This window comes from Ciconia boyciana, chromosome 5, assembly GCF_034638445.1.
Source record: "Ciconia boyciana chromosome 5, ASM3463844v1, whole genome shotgun sequence".
In the NCBI taxonomy this organism is placed as follows: Eukaryota; Metazoa; Chordata; class Aves; order Ciconiiformes; family Ciconiidae; genus Ciconia; species Ciconia boyciana.
Window position 1 is genome coordinate 71,660,749 of NC_132938.1, and position 14,096 is coordinate 71,674,844.

The 14,096-nt window shown below is 44.3% G+C and overlaps 1 protein-coding gene across 3 annotated transcripts in view; it reads left to right on the top strand.

The window, feature by feature from the left end:
- The first annotated feature begins 10,669 nt into the window (after positions 1 to 10,669).
- The window catches only part of ELF2 (E74 like ETS transcription factor 2), a 39,788-nt gene continuing 36,361 nt past the window's right edge, over positions 10,670 to 14,096 (top strand). Inside the window, exon 1 of one of the 3 annotated variants that reach the window (XM_072863475.1) lies at positions 10,670 to 10,854. The gene's annotated coding sequence lies outside the window, so the exon portion shown is untranslated. The remainder of the gene's footprint in view (positions 10,855 to 14,096) is intronic. The other 2 variants (XM_072863474.1, XM_072863479.1) reach the window with 2 other exon arrangements.

Below are 14,096 nucleotides of genomic sequence, written 5' to 3' on the forward strand. Positions count from 1 at the left end.
GCAATTTTTGTAGACAAGGCTACTGGAATAAAAGTCTTAGACTGATATTTTGTTGGATGAGAGTATCTTTATTTAACTGGTAGATTAAACATCCTATGGTGGATGCATACTCTTACATGTTCTATTTCCTCATTTTCACTAATTCCCAGTGAAAGAAACTGTTTCTGATTTCTGCAGCTGGCAGTAGGGTTTCTGAAATTGTAGGCTTTGCTGAATGTCCGTCTATCTCTGGAACTGCTCTGGTACATGGCAAAATATATTAGCCCTTGGGAACGGATGCTTGAAGAACTGAAGCACAACTATGGTTTGCTTTCCAAAGCTTTTAATCTTTCTGATTTCAGAAAATGTAAGAGTCCCAGGATAGCCTGTACATATGCTTCACGTCAGAGGTGTCCCCCCCTTTTTTTTTTTTTTAAAAAAGACACCACTCTTGAAAGCCAATGGAACTAGGAATATATTATAAACTCTAGCTGTGATGACATGTAGCACAGCACGGTCTGCTTCAGCACTTGATTATCCTAGATTAACAACAGAGATATTTTGGAATTCGCAGAGGGCTGCTCTCCAAAATAAATAGCCAATAACTGCTTACAGAATGCCTTGTAGCTTAATCAGAAATTCTTTGTCTTACTGGTTTAGGTGGTCCCTAGCCATCATTGATCACTTTTATCAGTCATGTTAGTATGGAGTCTAATTACCACATAGATGAATATTTTTCTGTCCTTCACCTCCAGAAAAGTGAATTTTTGAGTTGCTGCACAAAGGCTGTGCTGAACCATGGAAAATGGTGAAAGAGTATTGGCTCATTAAGGAGAACAAGATCACAGCAGAGAGCAGACATAATGCAAGACTAAAGGAGATGGGGGGAAAAGGTTTGTTCTTGACAATACACTTCAAAGCTCAGAGTAAAACTTGAGATTCCTGAATTTGTCCCAACTACAAACTGCTCCTCTGCAGTCAGCAAGTATCTGTGAAACCAGCTGGCAAAGCATTTCACCTCCCTCTAGCGCTAGTTCACGTGAAGGATGACAGCCTGTTGCTGCTAGCAGCAGTTCACTTAGCTGCAATGCTGGAGACAGACAGATGAAGTCCATCTAACAGTTTCAGTTTTGCTCTTTGCCCATGTTGATGCCAATATAGAATTTAAATTTTATTTTCATTTGCTTCTTAAAAGCATAAAACAATTACTTAAGAATATCATTCAAACTGCAATTTGGTACTCAAAATTTGGAAAATCTGAGAGTGAAATACTTTAACCAAGGCTTCTTGTGCTTGTGTGGCAAGCTTTGATGATGTGATAAAATACTATTTTTTTGGTCTGTTTTTCTGGGAAAAAAACAACCCACAAAAACTCAATGAACCCCTACCAAGCCAAGAACTGAGGCTGTGCTTTTTTCCCCACCTGTTGGTCTCTCTCCTTTCCTCTCCCTCAAAAATTTTGAGCCAACTAGCCAACCCCAATTTCTGTTTTACCAGAGAGGTGGGAGGGACACAAAGTTCCTACCAGATGAGTGATAACTGAGGAGATCAGTAGCTTATTTTGTGGAGTTTGCCGGCAGATGAGCAACTGCACATACATGATGCAGCTGAGTAGCACTTTGGTGGCCATAATCAGCTACTGCAGATGCTGTTTTCTCTCTGCTGGTGGTTAGGGGGTGAAAGGCTGAGCCAGCAGCGCTGCAGGAGGAGACCTCAGAGGGCACAGGCATGTGTGGGGTGGGGGGAGACATGCAAGGACAGAAGGCATTTTGTGTGAAAGGACATAGGAGCTAGTGTCACTTGGTCTGCTGCCCATGGATTAGCTCACTTCCACAGAGTGCTGCCCCTGTTGCCACACAGACAGTTCTGCTCTTAGGAAAGGTATTTCTTGGTTGTACACTTTGCTCTTGCCCTGTTCATCTGCTGCAGAAAATGGAAGGTGTGCAGGATGATGGAAATAAGGTCTATGCCAGAGTGACAGGCATCAAATGTCATCGTGGGTAGCAGGATTCTCCTGCATTCTGGTCTTTACTCCTTTGTTTGGGATGCTGTGGGAGATGTTGTCTCCTCTAACTTTTTTGGGATGGGAAGAAGGGCTAAAACTGGAGGTTTCTGTGCTGGAGTTGTTCCTGCCATTTGCTTGAACTACAGGTAATTAAACGGGTTGTTGAAACGGCATGATTTGCTTAGTGGTTTAGCTATCTGCAAATGTTCTCCACTTCCTCTTCGCATGTTACCAAACTCAGATGATGGCTTTAGCAAGCTCTGAAAGGCGGTTTGTGATTGATGTTCAACAGCTCCTGTATAAGAAACAAATGGGAAGCTTCCGTGGAGTAGAAGACTTTTCTTCATGTGGTCTGTTAATTATTTGTATCAGCTTCATGTGCAGATTCAGTGTCTCTTAATTACCTAAAAATCTTGCTTGTTTAGTGATAGTTTTCCTTATTTTAAACCTTCATGACTTAATGATCTTTCAAAAGATGTATGTGTGAACGCTGCTTGTGCCCTAGGAAAAGTGTTATACATTGCTATAGTTTCCGTGCTTCGTCTCGGGAAGTTTGGCTGCCTGTACTTTGTCTTCTCCGTTCTGCATTGACTGCAGTGTGCAAACCAATTAAATTAAAGGGGAAAATAAAGAGAATAAGTGGAAGAGGAGAGACAGTAATATGTATCAAGATCATATTTCCTCTTTCTCTTTCCGTCTCAGTAATTAAATTAAATAACTGAGGTCTGTGGAGATTCATTGATCACCTTCCCATAATGTGATTTTTTTTTTTCCCTCTGGCTTCTTTCTTCCTGCATAAGGCTATTTTCTTTCTCAGTAGTTACTGGGAAATGTTATTCTCCAGTGAGGGCTAATTGAGAATAATTAACCATTGGGCAACATGCACTCACATTATCAAGCAGGAGAGGGCACTAAATCAAAAGCAGTATGATTACTAAAACCTAGAACAGAGAAAGAATCCCCCATTCCCAAAACCTGGAGCTGAACAATACAGGAAGAAATGAATAATGTATGCTTTTTTTTTCACTGGAGAAAATTGGCTGGATTTTTTTGAAGTTTAATTGTGGTTTGGAGAAAATCCAAATCATACAGATCCTTTTCATTCCACTGTTGTAGTAAGTGACTAATTTCCAATGCAAAGTATTTGGTGCCGAGGCCGTTATAATACGAGAGGAGCCAAACCTGGAGTAACTGTTCAAGGCTTGTCAGTTCTTGCCAATGGGAACACAATGAGGCTGGATGTGAATGTCTTTGTTTCTATTTAAATGATTAATGAAGTTCTATAAAATCAAAATCACGGCAGTCTTGCCCCTTTTCACTTACTACAAGTATCAGCAGTAGAAGGAGGTTACACAAAGTATTCAGTCCTGGTTATAAACAAAGAGAGGACGACTTTGAAGTGTTTGAAGTTGCTACTTTATGAGAAAAACCTTAATGGCTTGATTTCCACCCCCTGCCTGTTTGCTTTCAGCATGTCTCTTCTTACAATCTTGTCTTCTACACCAGTTCTGAGATATCCTCACTCGGGCACCATCCACATGAAGACATTTACTAATTGCAGAGCTTGGATGTTCCTAAATGAAAAGTAGTTTCCAATGCTGAAATAATATGCTATGAAAGATAAATTTGTCTTTGAGGACAATTGTTGTTTTGTTTTCCTTTAAAGCAAAACAGTTGAAAACAAACTACATAGTCTCCATAAGAAATTTCTGCTCACAAAACACCAGTTTCCAAAGGGTTTTCCTGTATCAGAAGGGTCCCGTGTGAGCATTCTGTTTTCTGCTGTGTCTAAATTAAGAAAATTAACACGCCGTGTACACCCCATGTATTTTTTGAGTGAAAATGAGGTAAAGTCCTCTTTTACACTTACTCTTGGATTCTTTTTTCTAAAATATTGCAACTGCTATGTTTTAAAATATATCTAGCACACAGCAACAAACTGCTACAGACCTTCCTCCTTTATGTCTCTGTAATTCCTTCTTTCTTAAAAGAAACGCAAATTTATTCAAGGGGAAAATCCTGCCCCTGACAGGCCTGTTTCAGCATTGCATTGCTCCCCTGCTCTAATCGTCTGACTCCCACGTAATTAGTGGCATTACAAGCCCTGCAATGCCAAGGATCAGAAGCTGCTTGTGCTTACCTACTTTACAAGCAAAGTAGCACTGTAGTTTTAAGGAAAGGAGGGTGTGTGTTTGTTTTTTTTTGGTTTGAGATTTTATTTTATTTTATTCTAACTCATATGCCATTAAGGGGAAATTATAAAGGAGATAGAATGAATTCAGAAAAGATTAGGATTAGACATGCAATTTAAAGGACTTTACTGTAAAATATAAGCTGCTTTAGTAGCCTACAGCATGAATATAATCAAGGGGTAGATAGGAAGTTTACGTAAGTTAAACTGACACTCGCCATGTGTCTTCATAGCACAGAAACCTTGCATTCGGGAGCAACAAGAAGTCTGAAACTTTGCCTTAAAGCTGTCAGATCTGGAATTCTTCACAGATGGAACCTTTATTTATCTGGTATTTATGCTTGGCAATATAAATATGTGAATCATCAGATCTATAGAACCTCAAATTAGGTTCCATACCCCTGCAAAAATAACTCCAAAAGCTGGTGACCCTTGCTTGTGCGTGCCAAGTAAACCTGATCCCCAGCCTTGGGTCAGGAAGGTGTATTCTCCCCTGCCCTGCAGGCCGGAGTGGCTGCGGGAGGTGGGATGCCTGCCCCGGTAAAGTGTGAATACCGATTTGCTTTCTAGGATCAACTGGTTTTTTGACCAGCACCTTGCAGTGGCAGGGCTTTAAAGCACTGGTGCCATCCCCCACTACTTGTTTGTCATGTTCTTGTAGCTTTTGTACGAAGTATTATAGGACTTGGGGAAACATTTGTCATTTTGTCATATATGACTTAGATATCCAGTGGCCCTTCTGGACTCAGCATTTGCGGTGTTGTTACCTGCAGTTGCCTGGGACTCATACTAAAGATCTGTTACAGTTAGCAGCAGCATGTCAAAATAGCCTTCTCCATTTTGGATCTGTCCAGGTTGGTCCACTGCATAAAACTCCGTTGGCCGGATAGATGAAGAACTGCTCTCCTGACTTGTGTGTCTGCTCTGCACTGGGGTACAGCGCCTCAAGGATATGACGCTGTCCACACTACTGCTTCTCACCATTCTGAGTGGTATTTTCCCACCAGCAATAATCTTTGAGCTCTCAACTCACAATGTAATACTTTTTTTCCTGTGAGGGCTTGGTAAGGTCTTAGTAAGGTCTTGGTAAGGTCATCTTATATAAAAGCAAGACCATTCAAATATTTCGGAGTTGTGCTAGTGAAGTGATCGCTTTTGGGACAAATACATACAACAGAATATCCATCCCAAACAGCCCATCAGGAATTTCCTTCCTACTGGCAGAGACAGCTTCAGTAATGTGTAAAGCAGCAGCCAGTAACATCCCTTGTAGCAGGCTGACAATGAATATCCTAGAATCCAACTGTTAGTTTTAACAAGCACAGGGACTGGACTTTGGGTTTGATTTCTACAGACTATCTTTATTTTGGATAGTTTTATGCTTAGAGCTTCCTTGAAAATGCTGAGTTTATAGGTTTACAATTAAATGGTAACATGGTATGTATCCCAGACAAAGCAGGGCTTCCATTAGGATGCCTTTTAAGCGCTTTTAATGCGTATCCCACAGCTTCACATTTCCCATAGTGTCCTGGATGGAGTGAGAGTGCACTTCACTCGTAAGAGAGAAGCAACAATATACTTTATTGATCTAGAACAGGGAGTTAACAAGGTTCAATGTGACAGTGGTTTAACAAGATTCGAGGACAAGGTACACGATTATTTACTGCATAGAGGACAGGGTCAGACAAAACCGCTGGGGAGACCCTCCCCTTGAGTCATGAGGTTCAGAAAGGATCCCCTTGCTTTCTAAACTCCTTCTCACAGAGGAGTCGTGGTGCAGCTGGATCCAATCCTAGTCCCAGACTTGGTCAATGGTTTACATCTAAAGGATTATATATGCGCAATCAATCCTTTATATCACTTAGCTAAGATTTCAAAGTTTAGCATGCTATTAGTCACTTACCGAGGATCTGTTGCGGCAAGGAATCTCTCAACCTCGAGGAATAAGGCGTCCCTACTCAAGGGAAGATCGTAGCGCGCAGCCCGCTGCTGTGCAGGAATGCTCAAGGGGCCCTGGGCTGTCCACTATTTAAGGAGTAAGATGATTGACTTATAGTCATATTTGCATACCAGCAAGACGTTTTGACCACTGCTCCAGACAGCCCTTGGCTGCTGTATTGCCATCCATCCCCAAAGTCCAGCATAAGCTGGACGCAGCCATCAGGACCACTCCCACTGGGGTCACTGCTTATGCGGGGGGCGGGGAGCACACCCCCACACATAGCTATGTACAAAGCAAGCTCCACTGCAACGCTTGGTTTACCATGGATTTGTGGTCTACATGGAAGTTCCCTTGCCGTCTTTATCCCTGTAATCCCAGCTGTATCCTCTGTGGTCCGTGTGATCCTTTTGCTGCTGCCCCATCAGGCCTTCCTCATATCTTCTAATCCCATAGTGCCACCGGTTTTCCACTACATCTCCATATACCTCAAATGCCGCCTTTTTTAACAGGGGAGAAAGCAAGTTGGCTAAGAAATAGCATTGCTGTAGCTGTTACACAGCGATATGCATATCGATACATCAACTGGCTGCTGTGGATCAGCATAAAAAATAGCTGTTTTCTGGTGTGCACACACGCTGGTGTCAGTCTCCTCGGCTCTGATACTTGCATTCTTGAAACTTGTAGGAACTTATCTTTGAGATCTCTACCCTTTTATAAAATTGAGCTGAAACTAGCAAATACCATCAAAGGGAAAGGAATGCTAGAGATTGGATGGACACACAGATAGCTGGGTCTCAATAAAGCTTGTTTCCTTAGGCTAAAATGTAGCTTAATTTAGTGATGTTGGAATACTGCACAGCAAAAATGGGATGCTTTTCTATGGCTCTATAAGCACCATATGGAGTCTATTAAAAGTTCATGAAAAAATGAGAAAAAAAAAAAAAAGAAAACCCAAACAACACCCCCCCCAAATATTGACATTTTCATTTTAGAAATTAGCCATAGTTTTTACCGTTGCTCTATCTCTAGAGTTTTCACAGAATTGTATGTTCTGCGAGTCTGTCCTAGGAAGGAAATAAAAACCCAATTACACCTGTGAAGTTACTGCTACTTCATTAATAATGATTTACAGAATGGACTGACTGACAGAAGGGTCGTGGGACCCTCACTCCCTTATTTCTTCTGGGTCATTTCTTGGTCATTTCTTCTGGGTCATACTTCTGAGTCTGAATCAGTCTAACTTTCCCCTTTCATCTGAACAACCAAAAGCAGTAAGCTTAGCATATAGAATTAGATAGGCTACAGTCTTTTGAGGACCAACATTTAAAAAGCAATGTGGACTGCAGCTTTCTATAGGCAAAAGGGGCAGAGAAGCATCTGTTGAACTGCTGACCCCGAGTTATCGCAGTTATCGCACAGCAGTGTCCCAGCAATAGCAGTTTCAAATTGATTGCAGGTCTACCTCATAAGTGGGTGAAAAGGGCCACTATTCTTTTTTTCTTTTTTTTTTTTTGATAGCTGCATCACTTATATAACTTCAAAAATCATTCAGCTGAACTGATCCAAATCTCTTGGTGGCCCTGCTTTTTTCACTTTGAAGTTTAATATTTTTCAGCATAGCTTTCCAACTAGCTTAAGGTAAACCAAAAAGAGCTATTCCTAAGAGAAATACAATTTTCCATATGAAGACTTAATCTAGTTTCATTTAAAAAAACCAAAACAAACAAAAAGAAACAGCAGCAGAGAAAGAAATGAAGATGCCATTGTTATTATCTCAAACCAGTGCTGTTTTTCTCTGCAGAGAAGCACAGGTCTCTAAGCACAGGTCTCTACACTCAGAGCACTTGCTACGACTCCCTCCCAGAGAGGTGCTGCTGAACTTCCACTGAAAACGGCTGCACAGCTCAGCTCGTTAGAAGAAAAAGTGAGAAGTGGGAGTCACATAAATAAACTAGATTAAGGGATGCAGAAACATTTGTCCTGTGGCACCCAAACAGAGAGTGGAGAAAAACGGAATAAACAGAGGACTGCATAGGCCAGGTGGCAGGAAAACAAACATCAGCATTACAGAAGGGACCACTGAAAGTCTATCTTTAGAGGACCTCTAAGTGGTGTCCATGTCACCTCATGCCCAGTGACTCCATGAAGGAGCTACTGAGATATGCAAAGCAGCTTTGGTTTATATGGCTTTCGTTCAGCTGGCAGTGGGCCTGTGTTTTGAAAGAAGCTGTCTGCTCTTCTTCTCTGTGAAAAGGATCATGGCAAGAGGTTTTCTTCTTTTTCTGAATTTGTTAAAATTGGGCCCATGGAAAGAAGAAGAAGAAGAAGAAAAGTAACTAAAAGACTGAACACGTCAAGTCAAGACTAATTAAGCACTAAAGATAAAGCTGACAGCACTTAGGTCTGCCAGGCTGCAAAAGAACTGGAATGGAGGGCTGAAACTCCCACCCAGCTAGACTTATTTCCAGTCTATAACAAGGCAATTTTTGCCAGGAACCCTTTAATCTTTTCCTCCCAATATCCTACCCTTTTCTTGACTTGCTCTTTTCTTTGTTACAGGTAGTCTTTATTTATTTTTTATTGTCAACTGCTATCTCCTATCTAACCCCAAGGCCTATAAAATGTGAACTTCCATCATCCACTGCCTATGAGAATTTAACTTTACACCTTTGTTGATACAATTTGCATGCTTCTATATTAGAATATTAAAATAATTACATTTTCTAATATGCAAGCACTGAGCACTATTCTATAATTTCTAGCAGCAACGTGGATGTCAGCTATATTGTTAATAAATGATAATTTTTCCCCCATGTAGTTTGATACTTCCTTTTAAAGATAAACAAAAGATCTAAAAGTGATATCTCTCATCTTTTAAAGAGCAGACAGGCAACTGAAATTTCATATTGCTTAATGTAAACTAGTAGCAAATTCTGTCATTAACGACATCCAAGTGTATGCCTTATTAAATGTCTGGCAAGCTTAGCCTGTGGTAAGACCTCAGTTTTGCTATGACGTGTGCTTTATTACAAAGTGATGGCTAAGTTTAAGTTTATACCTCAGTAGTGGCCACTTATATAAGAGGCTGCTGGTAGCACCATCTATTATTAATATTGCCTGACATGTTTTTGGAAGGAAAGAATCCCCAATGTTTCCATGCTTCAGGGCACAGGCCTGATATTTTTAGGGCTACCTTTATTGTCAGGGAGATGTTTGTGCCATCCCTGGGGAAAATAACTGTCCATGTTATATATCCTGGAAAAGTGCAATTTGTATGCAACCTATAAAAGCCAGTCAGATGCTAGAGACTAAAGACCCCTGAAAGACCTTATTTCCTTAGGAAAGGAAGCCGATGCCCCGAAGATGCAGAGGAAAGAAATATCCAGTCCAAATGCATGAGGAACAGGAGCCAGACCTGTAGAGCAGTGGGTGGTAGTATGCCTAAGGCAGAAACTGAGGACTGGAAATCAGACTTGGTGGAGAAGGAGATGAACAGTAGTGCCAAAGGAGCAGTAGACATGGATGGTCAGATGGAAACGGAGAAGTAGCAGAGCAGTGCTTTTGCACAGCGATGAAGGTGAGGAGCATGTTCGTGTGATTGTGTACCGCCTGTGTACTGCTGCTCAGTGCTCAGAGGGCTCCTGTTAAAAGGAGTATGTCAGGCTTTTACAACGTACAGGCACAAGGGGCCCAAATCAGTTTGAACAGAAAACCTTCAGTCGTGAGTTCCTTTTGAACAAGTGGCTTTGCAATGTTCAAAGCCCCCTTGGCAATGGGGTTTTTTTTGTCTGTAATGAAAATGTAACGCCTCCTATTCAGCTAAAGCTCTTCTGTTTATTACCGTGAAATGCAAAGAAAGGTATAATGGTTAAAGCCCAGTATCTGTAAAGAAGACCAGTTCTGTCTGAAACCTCAGACCATGCCAGATCAAGACAGTCTCGATATGCACTTGGTTTGTGAGCAGACTCTGACAATGATGTATCTCATATTGACAAGGGAATAACAAATGCTGCATTACAAATTTGGCTAATTTCAAAAACTATGCGCTCTAAAAGAGATGGCTGTGATTGAAGAAAACTTGAAACTGACATTTCAACATTGCCCCTACAAGCCACTGGCTGAAATCAGTTCTGTACGCCACAGCTGCTCAGACACACGGACAGCTCGTTCCCTTACGTACCAAAATCAGCTGCAGAAAGTAATTACACATCTGGGGCTGTATGCAAACGCTGGGAGGGATTTTTGAAAGCAGGCAGCTGTTCGCCCCTTTCCGACGCAGGGCTGCGGCTGAGGGTCGGCCGAGACGCCGTCGGCCACAGGTTCTCCCCTCAGCCCCGCTCTCTGCGTCGGCTCCCTTCAGCTCTGAACAGGAAGACCCGAACTACCCCCCAGGAGAAGGAGGGAAGGAAGCCATCGGGAAGGCTGACAGCCGCTCCCTGAGAGGAGCCTCGCGCCCGGGCCAGGGCAACGGCTCCGGCGGGCCCCTGCGCAGGCGCGGGGCGGCCGCGCATGCCCGCAGCGCCCCCGCGCGCCGGGCGGCGCGAGCATGTGCAGAGGCGGCGGCGCGGCGCGGGGGGGCTGGGGCCGGGGCCGGGCAGGTTGCGCCCGCCCCTCCCGCCGCGGGGCGGCCCTGGCCCTGGCTCTGGCCCTGGCTCTGGCTCTGCCCGGGCGGCGCCCACCGCCTCCTGCTCCCGGCCCAGGCGGGCGACGGACGCGGCCTCCGGGCGTACGGGCACGGTAAGGGCGCGGCGCCGGCTCCTGCCGACCGCGGCGGGCGGGACGGGCGCTGACAGGCGGCCCTGGGAGGGAGGGAAGGAAGGAAGGAAGGAAGGAGAGAGGGGGCGAGCGGGCGGCCGCCCCCCCTGCGAGGGGGCCGCGGGGCGCGGGACCGGCCCGTCCCGGGGGCGGCCGCCGAGGTGTGGCGGGCGGCCCCGGGGTGGCGGGGCCGGGGGTTGCGCCGGCGGCACCCTCCCGCCCCCCTCCCCAGCTGCACTTTCGGTTTCGCGTGGGGCGCGGGGCTGGGCGCCGCGGAGCGGCCGTTGGGCCGGGGCCCCTCCGCCCCCCCGCCGCCGGCTGCCCCGCGGCTCCCCCCGGCCCCGCGGGGGTCCGCGCCCGGGCTGCCGCCCCGCCGGCGGAGGGGGCGTTGGGGGCGGCGGGCGGTTCCCGGCGGCTGTCAGTGTAAACACGGCCCCGGGGCGGCCGCGGCCTGCCGGGCCGGGCCCCGGGGCCCCTCCTGGGCCGGGCCGGGGCGGTGGCGGGAGCGGGGAGGCGGCCGGGGCAGCGCTGCGGGGGCAGCGCCTTGTTTACACAGGGCGTCGGGAGAACATGGCAGCCCCGGCGTGCTGGTCACTCGCTGTCATGCGTGCTCGCTCCTCCCGAGCGGGCGGTGGGATAGCCCCGCCGGGCCTGCAGCCTCCCGCCCCGGCTTCGGCTGCGCACCCTCCCCTCGCCCCTGAAATCGCTGTGCGCCCTGCTCTGCGTGCACCCTGGCTGAACGGCTGAAGTCTGGCGTATTTTTAATTATACCTTACCGTGCCCCTGCGGCGTCGTACTGGGTCAGCGCTGGTGTTCGTGTTTATCTGTTACCTTTTCGGATGTGGTCTCTCATGTCTCTTTTTCCCCACTGAAATCATTCAGTTCTTCATTCTGCGTGTTCTCTCCCTTATGGCCAGTCACTGTCCTGTTCCTTGTGACCTTTTTTTTAACCATTTAACTTCTTTATCAAAGATGGCTAAACCTTACCAACTGCCAGTTTAAAAACAATCAATTTGTGAGGAGGGTTCCCCCTCTGCTGGGGTCATCTCTTGTCATGCTTTGAAGTTGTCTGTCTTCCATGTGCTGATAATTATTCACCTTCGCTGCAAATTAATCATAAAGCTTTTTGGCACTTTCTGACTAGTGTATATATGCACCAAACTTTGAGAGCTTCCTCGTTTGTCAAGAACAAATAGCATGAAATGAAGTTGAACCCAGGGATATAGGAATATAAGCATTACAGAAGTCTCCAGACTCGTAAAAACAGTGCTCTAACAATAAAATTCAAAGCAGTTCAGGTATTTGTGTGGCCTAAAAAGTGCAGAAGTAGCATGTTTGCATGTTCCGTGCTGTAACTTTGAAATGAGGCAAAACTGTGAACATTGGTGATTTGGGGAAAGCTCAGAGAATGTAAGAGTTTCGGATGACTTCATAGAAATGTCTGTTACTAGGGTATGTTGAAAACCCCATGTCATTGAGAGGGGATGTCATGAAGCCATCTATTGTATTGAGTAGTGCAGGAGAGAGCTGGGTCAGTGACCGTTACCACAAAACTTAACTGTGTTTCAAGAATCTGAAGGAAATTAAATATGAGTCTACAAAACTGTATGTAATGGGTCTGATCCAAGATCCTCTTCCTCCCTGTTCCCTTCACTCCATCTCTGATAGTAGACAGGATCAGTTGCTTTAGGAACGGTTCTGGGAACAGGATGGTTATTTTGTGTGGTACCTTCAGTGACATACTCTTTCCATCCCTCAGGTTTCAGTAATACCTGGTTGAGAAGATCCCTAAACTTCAGACTGTATGTGCATCTTTGTGTTTAATAGTTGCGTAAGACATTTGGGGGCTTTACCTCCATAAAGCTGTCTAACTTAAATCTTGCAGCTTACCCTTTTGACCTCTAGAATATCCTATGAAAATTAATTACATAGTTTGTGTGCACTACTTCCTTTTGTGTGTATGTAGGCTTTTTTTTTTTAAACCTGCATCCTCACCATTTAATTTCATCCATCTCTGCTCTTTTATTATGTAAAACGATGAATAATTGCTCCCTACTCTGGCTCGTGGGGGAGTGGAAATGGATTTTAAGGACCAACAACTGACACGCTGGAAAGAGAAGTGCTGGTACAAAGTAGGGGTACATGTATGAGACTTCTGTCAGAGGGAAGAGAAGGTTTCTAAATACAGAGCAGTGGGAAGAGAGCCTGCTAATAGGATGAAATACGGGAAGGTTCAGAAGAAGCCTGCTGAAGCCACAAAGCTTTTTGCAGAACATTAATAGTTTTTAAGTGATTATAAGCTTACATGTTTTGGGGCTCATCAGCTTTAGCTATTGAGGTTTCAGAGCAAACTTTGGATGGTCAGATTATCAAATTAAATATGCATGGAAGGAGTTCCTCTAGTTTCTTACTGGATTTGGGACATCATTAATTTGATCCAGTGTAATAATTTCTGTGCATTCAGCAGTAAAATTATTGCCTTGTTGAATGGAAACTTCTGAAGTATGATGTGGCTAGGACTACTTGCTTCGTCGATTCCTCATATTTTGATTTCCTTTTCTATAACTTTTAGTGATTGATGTAATTTATAAGGTACTATAAATTGCATGGATTGTCTGTTTTGTTCCCCTGATATTGTGGATACAAAGGAAATCTTTGTATCCTCTTTTTGAGCATACTCCCTGATTCTTTAGCTATTTACAAGTTTAATTTTTTTTCGCTGTCAACTTTTACAGAAACTTAATTTTTTAATTTTTAGGCTTGTTCTGGGTTTAAAAAAAAAAATTAATTCACCATTTCTTCTACAAATGTCAGTGTGAATCAGTTAGCCAGAGCTGCAAAAATTATCTGGAAAATGTCTTAAAAAAAAAACAACCACCAAACCTTTCAGTCAACATAAAAAAAATTTTACAGTGTGCGCTATGGTTTATATGTATTGGAGTGATAGTGACATTTACTGGTATATTTGAGGTGCTGCCTATGAAAGACCACCTTTGTACCCTTGGAAGCCTTGTTACAGTTAGTGGGATTCTGCAGTGATCTTGGCTGGTGTATTTCTGTACGTATAACTAATTTCGTTTTCTAGCCGACTTCCTTAGCTTTTTTTTGATTAAACCAAAGGAAGGCCCTTTTGAAAAAAGTTGTGTGTGATGCTACTGCTGGCTGCAGTCCTGCTCTTGCGGTTGCATCTGTGTAGGTATCTGCATAAATCTCTCCTCAGGATT